The sequence below is a fragment of the Octopus bimaculoides genome, chromosome 4 (genome assembly GCF_001194135.2).
Source record: "Octopus bimaculoides isolate UCB-OBI-ISO-001 chromosome 4, ASM119413v2, whole genome shotgun sequence".
In the NCBI taxonomy this organism is placed as follows: domain Eukaryota; kingdom Metazoa; phylum Mollusca; class Cephalopoda; order Octopoda; family Octopodidae; genus Octopus; species Octopus bimaculoides.
In genome coordinates this window covers 78485653-78492781 of record NC_068984.1, presented here as the reverse complement: position 1 = coordinate 78492781, position 7129 = coordinate 78485653, and the positions used below count along the sequence as shown (strand labels likewise).

Sequence of the window (7129 nt, the reverse complement as noted above, 5' to 3'; positions counted from 1 at the left end):
AGAAACTCTGCCAAATTAGAATGGAGCCTGGTGTTGCCATCCGGTTTCACCAGTCCTCAGTCAAATCGTCCAACCCATGCTAGCATGGAAAGCGGACGTTAAACGATGATGATGATCATGATGATGATATATATATATATGTGGCCTTTGCCAGTAAGACATCCAAGCGAGATCGTTGCCAGTGCCCCTGGACTGGCCCTTGTGCAGGTGGCATGTAAAATACAGCATTTCGAGCGTAGCCGTTGCCAGTACCCACCTGACTGGCCCTCGTGCCGGTGGCACGTAAAAGCACCCACTACACTCTCGAAGTGGTTGGCGTTAGGAAGGGCATCCAGCTGTAGAAACTCTGCCAAATCAGATTGGAGCCTGGTGTTGCCTCCTGGTCCACCAGTCCTCAGTCAAATCGTCCAACCCATGCTAGCATGGAAAGCGGACGTTAAACGACGATGATGATATATATCTACACACACACATATATATATATGAATGCGAAAAGAAAGAAAATGGAGAAATTGACACGCAGACATCAGTTTATGCAAAGATATTAAAAACCTTTGAATAAACTTACGTCTGTATGTCAATTTCTCCATTTTCTTCTTTTTCTCATTCATAATTATTTCAAATACCTATATATATATATATATATATATTTAGTTTTCACTGAGCACTGGTATAAACCGGAGAACTAGGATGCTAGCATCCCCTTAAAGGATTATAGGTCCTTGATACAATTACACACACACACATTGCTAGTATGCTCAGATGGTGCCCCAGTATGGCCACAGCCTAACAACTGTATTGTAAAAGAAAGCTTGTTATTTTCTCTCTAATTGTGTATTTCTCTTTCTTCTTTTCATTTCTTTGTATTGTTCCAAGGAGAGACCTGATGTCTAGCACAGAAACAAAGAGAGCCTTATCATTGGAGTCTGGGTAACAAGAATTTTAATTGCCACACATCGAACTTTAAAAAAGTCTTCGATATTTTTACACTTTTACTTATAAGCCAGGCTCTGTCTTTGCTTGAGTAACTGCGTTTCTCCAGATTGTCACTTGAACATTTACTATGTCGAAAGAGAAACCCAATCATTATTAGTATGAATGTAAATTTATAATCAGAGTTGAAAAGTTGCAGCAGGTTGCAAAGTAGTTGTCCACAGATATTCTCCTTGTCTTTGATTTTAGAAGGGATGTTCACATCTGGGTGGTAACTAACCTCTATGACTGTACATGACTTTCCTATGTCAAGTAGCTATGTCAGGCCTGTGTGTTTGTACTTGGTAGAAGTTTTGATGGGAATGTTACACCAATATTTCTTCTGCTGATATGTATCCCATAGCAGAAGTGTTGTTTATATTTATCCTAGGGCTGTCTCTTGTGCAGATGGAATTGTATACTGTTTTAGCAACTTCGTGTCGCAGTGGGAGGTTGTATGTCAATGACATTTATGAGCAACTGTTGATTACATGTGTCACATCCTCCACAAAAGAGTGGCCTAATCAACACTTGCAGTTGCATCTTAGGGTTTTAAAAGCTTTGCTTTTTCATTTGTTCTTGAGAACATGTTGTAGATTACTCCTATTCTTGAATTGCAAAAGATAACCTTCAAGATGTGATGTGATGTGATATAGCTGTCACAAACCCAAGAGAGGTAGTACATTAATATTGGCTTCAAATTTTAGCACAAAGCTAGTAATTTCAGGGGCAGAGAGATAAGTAAATTACATCAACCCCTAGTGCTCAACCAGTATTTATTTTACCGAACCTGAAAAAAGGATGAAGGGCAAAGTCAACCTCATCAGAATTTGAACATAAGGACAGACGAAATATTGCTAAGCATTTCATCCAGCACTGTATCTACTGTGCCAGCTTGCTACCTTGCACGCTAATATTGCCATCCTTTTCTAATTTACAAGAAAACATCCCCATGCATAACTATTTTTGTGCTATGTAAAGCATTTCTCTTCCAGATCATTGCTGAGATGTGTAAGTCTGGTACTTCTGAGTTCATAAGGAAGAACAAAAGGAAATGAATGTTTCCTGCGGAGTTCACAGCCAGTATGTATGTGTTTTAGATGTATTTAGATATGCCCTTCTCAATCATTCTGTTTAATTTTGAAATTTGAGATATTAAAGTCAATATAACAAAGAAAAGTCACAAATATTTAAGAGACTTATATTCATGCATTAGTAAATAAGAATAATCAGTTCATGGTACATATCAACAACTCAGTTTTAGAAAAAGTAAATTAAAAAATCTGACATTGTGATTTAACAAAAAGTTTTCAATTGAAGTCACATATTAAGAGGTTTGCTTCCCAACCACATGGTTATGGGTTCAGTCCCACTGTGTGGAACTTTCTATAAGTGACTGCTATTTACTACAGCACTGGGCCAGCCAAAGCCTTGTGAGTGGATTCAGTAGATGGATACTGAAAGAAGCCTATCATGTATGTGTGTGTGTGTATGTGTGTGTGTGTATGTGTGTGTCCTTGTCTTTACAATGCATGATAGCTGTCAATGAGTATCATTCATTTTCAATATTCTGTGAAGACATGTCTGGCCAAAAGGAACTATTACCTCGCTTGGAAATAGGAGAGTGTCAGTGACAGGAAGAACAACATCCAGCTGTAGAAAATCTGCCTCAACAAACTCCATCTAACCCATGAAAGCAAGGAAAAGTGGATGTTAAAACAATGATGATGTTGATGATGGCATTTAAGAGCAAGAAAGGTACTGCCATACTTTTCCAAAACTAAAATAAGCTTCTGATAAAGTCTTTCCTTTTTTTTATACCCCCAAGTCAAAATACCAATTTCAGTTTAATGCTTTTCTTCTTTACTCTTTTCTGATTTCTTAGTTCTTTCAGTTACATCATAGTCATTTACTTCATGTGATATTAACAAGTGATGTCCACAGTAATAAATATCTCCTAACATACAGCCTGTAGAAAATATTTTGAAACCAAGTTCTGCAGTTGAATTCTTCATTACATTCGTTTTCTTGAAAAATATATTCCTTCATCACTTTCATTTTCTTGAAAAATATATTCCTTCATCACTGAGGACTGTTTCTGAAGATATGTAAAAACCAGGTTTTTAACCAACATTTTATGATTGCCTCCTTTTTTCCCTGTCCACCACACTATTTGTTATAATATCAATCACTAGTTTAACATCAATTGTGGGAAATTTCCTCAACACTATCCACATTAAAAAATATTTTTTCCAACAACATTTCACCTTTTTTTCCACCACCTTTTTGTAATGGGTTTTCAAAATACAAATTATTTCTAGATCCAACAGTTCTAAAACTGTAATAGTACAATTTCATAGAAGAGACTCAGCCTGAATGTTATCTAAATGAAGCTGTTTACTAAATGCAGAACAGTGTCTACCAACTGTCAAGACTCTCCATTTTACTTCCATTTTCTTGTCTAGTTTAACAAACAAAGTGTCAAATAAATCTCTTGTTATCCAGACTGTTTTGTTGGTATCATATTTAAAACTGGAAGATAATTTACATTTTTCACACATCATAGAGTTTTTGACTTTAGAATAACAAAGGGACATACTTTCTCAGTTCCAGTCGTTGCAGCAAACAAGAGAGGTTAGGTATTATCTTGACTTCTTTCTTCCTTTTTACTATGATGATATAACTGATAAAAACAGCAGTTTCATCTATATTAAATATGTCTTCTTTTTGTAAGAAGAAATGAGAAATAATTTCCTTTTTATTCCACTTCTTTTCATTTAATCATTTTGTCAGCATTTTTTTCCTTCCCCCCTAACTAGAACATCAGCTACTTACCTCGGATAACAGACTGTTATCCTGCATCAATCACAAAATTGATTCAACTGTCTGATTCTAAACTGAAAATCCAAGTAACCTCCAAATTTTGCAGTATCTGAAGATTTCTCTTGAAAAGTGGCTTGCTAATTGGAATGTTTAGTACCTTTTGGTTTATAAACCAAACAAAAACTACTTTGTCACTATCTTTAGACATGGCAGGTCTTAAGCATTTGTGCTACAGATTAAAATTTGCCCTTTACAGTTTTTCTTCAATTTTAGGAAGATCCTTAATCATAGACATCGATGGAGAGAGAAGTTAAAACTGTAATGCAGAGTCTTTTTATTCTTTCTAAAATCTGCCTGAATTTCAAACTGTCCTTGAAAAACAAATAAAGTTGGACTTTCTTTGCTCCGTTTTCCAAGATTTACTACAGTAACAAATAAGTACCCTTTACTTTCATCATCATCATCATTTAACCCTTTAGTGTTCAGGGTATTCTATGAAACATAATACTTATTGGTTCACATTGTTTTAAATTAATCATGCATTACTTCATATCCTTGAGATTCCAATGATATGATTATTTAATGTAGAATAACATTGACCAGATATGGCCAGTTTAAATACTAAAGGGCTAATGACCATTTTCTATGCTGGCATGGGTTGGACAGTTTGCCAAGAGCTGGTGGGAAGAGGACTGCACCAAGCTCCACTGTCTGCTTTGGCATGGTTTCCATGACTGGATGCCCTTCCCAAATAGAAATTTCACAAAACAGAAACCAAACAGTGCAATTTACTTTCTGTGTATATGTAAAAGTATCCATGTTTCAAGAATCAGTTGAACTAGTGAAGACAAATTCGTATAATTTTCTTTATTTTTTAGATTTTCTTTTTTTTTTTTTTAAGGATATTCCATATTGTCTGAATGTCTGATTTTATTGATTGTTATTGCAGAAATATCTTCTGGTTTAAAGAATCAGTGAGTGATAAAATGCAATAGTAGTGCAGATAGAACATTGAATATCAAAAATAACAAATACAAAGATCTTGAAATGTTGTTTTAGAAATACTATACTTAATTCATTCTGAAATTACAGTTAAGGACTTCTACAAATAAAAAAAGAGATAGAGAGATGTTTGTAAATCATGCATCCATTTCATTGTTGTTTTTTTTCATTTTTTTTTTTTTTTTTCAGTCATTAGACTGCAGCCATGCTGGGACACTGTCTTAAAGAATTTTAATCAAATGAATCAAACCCAGTACAAGCCTAGTACTTATATTACTGGTCTCTTTTTTCCAAACTGCTAAGTCATGGGGATGTAAACACACCAACACCAAATATCATGCAGTGGTAGGGAACAAACACAGACACACACACACACACACACACACACACACACACATGTATACATCAGGCTTCTTTCAGTTTCCATCTACTAAATCCACTCATAAAGCTTTGGTCAGCCCGAGGTTATAGTAGAAGACATTTGCCCATAGTGCCATGCAGTGGGACTGAACTTGGAATTCTGTGGTTGGTAAGCAAACTTCTTACCACACAGCCACACCTGTACCTCTGTTGATATTTGAATAACCATATGTGTACTATTAGAAGCACCATTTGGGGTATTTGAGACAGCGTTTTACTGTTACTAAAGTTATGAGCATTTAGGAGGATGACATGTACATGGAGGAATTAAGTCATTTTTTTTTTTCATTGTTACAAGAAATTTTAGCTGCTCAGGGTTCAATTTTCTTTCATTGTACTTGATATAGTCATTGTAATGAGAATCATTTGTCCTTATTTCAACAGATTAGTGGCCAGGGCTTGAAAATAATTTCCTTGAAAAATATTGATTAGAGTGGTACTCTTTGAGGTGGAAAACACACAGACACAGATATGCATACATACACAAGCATGCACACACGCACGCACACATACGCACACACACACACACACATACGCACACACACATGTATATTCATATACATATGTATGTATCCATAGTAGGTGGCTACAACCACTCATTTTAAGTTGGTTGCTTACCTATAAGCAGGTCAAGAAATCAGCAACAATTGGATTTGGCTTGGCTTTCATGAAAGTAGATTGGCCTATTAACAAAAAAGAAGAAAAAAAAGAAAAAAGTCTTTAACAAATATCTATCCTTGCTTCTTTCTATCCACTCTTCCTTTCATCTACCCAAATTTCTTTCTTACAAATTGCTGCCTACTTTCCAAGACCTTCCATCAGTATTTGAAAGCAGTTGGAATGAAGGAATACAAAAAAATCATTAAAAATGTCAAATGATTGACAAACACACATATACACACAAACACAAGGTTTTCATCAAAGTTCTTCACTAAAGCAAACCTTTACTTTCAGTTTCAAAATAAAAGAACAACCTGTTCTAGAATGTAAACCAGGATTCCATCATGCTAGATATCTAGACTTTAGGTTTATATCCATTTTATATTGCTTCATTTAAAAATCAGAAAATGAGATAGTGGATGTGAGTCTGGGGTGCTTTACCTGATGAAATACAAAAATATCAAAACACTGGAGTTGTCAGAGTCCTCTTAGATTAATGAAGCAAGCATAATATGAACACACACTGGCTTAAATGAAGTTGTCCTCCTACGACACAACAGTAATTGGCATCTTCACATTTGAATCTGCTAGAATGTATTAAGAATAAAAATGCATGTCATTGTTTGGATTCTTGTTCTTCACTACGCAAGTTTCTTTATGTGAGTTCGTGTGAGACTAATGAAAAGGTTGCAAGATGCAATGAAAATTTTAGGAAAATAAAAATAAGAAATAAGTGAAAATTTTACTGGTGAGTGTGTTAAATTATAAGGCACAAAAAGAAAATGATTCTCTCCAGACACAACAGCATATATATATATATATATATATATATAATATATATATATATATATACATACATATATTAATGCAGTATATATGTACGTTGTCAATTGTGAAACACGACTGTCACTACATAAACCTGATGATTACATAATGCATGAAAGTACTAGGTTATGTCAATATTGAAAAATTGTAAATAATAAAATGCTAAAATAAGATTAAGTTGAAATTTCATTGATTAATATATTCTTCTATACACAATCATACAAACTTGGATACATATATATGCATTTATATTTATAGGTGTGTGCATCTGCACATATATATTTATATACATACATACATATATACATATATACATACATACATACATACATACATACATATATATATATATACATTGTTTTACATAATCTCAAATAAAATACCCACATATCTATTGATAAAACCCCAAAACTGATTTTATATATAT

The 7129-nt window shown here is 34.2% G+C and overlaps 1 protein-coding gene across 6 annotated transcripts in view; it reads right to left on the bottom strand.

Moving 5' to 3' along the window:
• The window catches only part of LOC106877928 (kelch-like protein 9), a 381832-nt gene that overhangs the window by 205041 nt on the left and 169662 nt on the right, over positions 1–7129 (bottom strand). For 4 of the 6 annotated variants that reach the window (XM_052967155.1, XM_052967157.1, XM_052967156.1 and 1 more), the window contains one exon: positions 5836–5900. The exons of the other annotated variants lie outside the window; for them this stretch is intronic. The gene's annotated coding sequence lies outside the window, so the exon portion shown is untranslated. The remainder of the gene's footprint in view (positions 1–5835; positions 5901–7129) is intronic. 6 annotated transcript variants of the gene reach the window in all.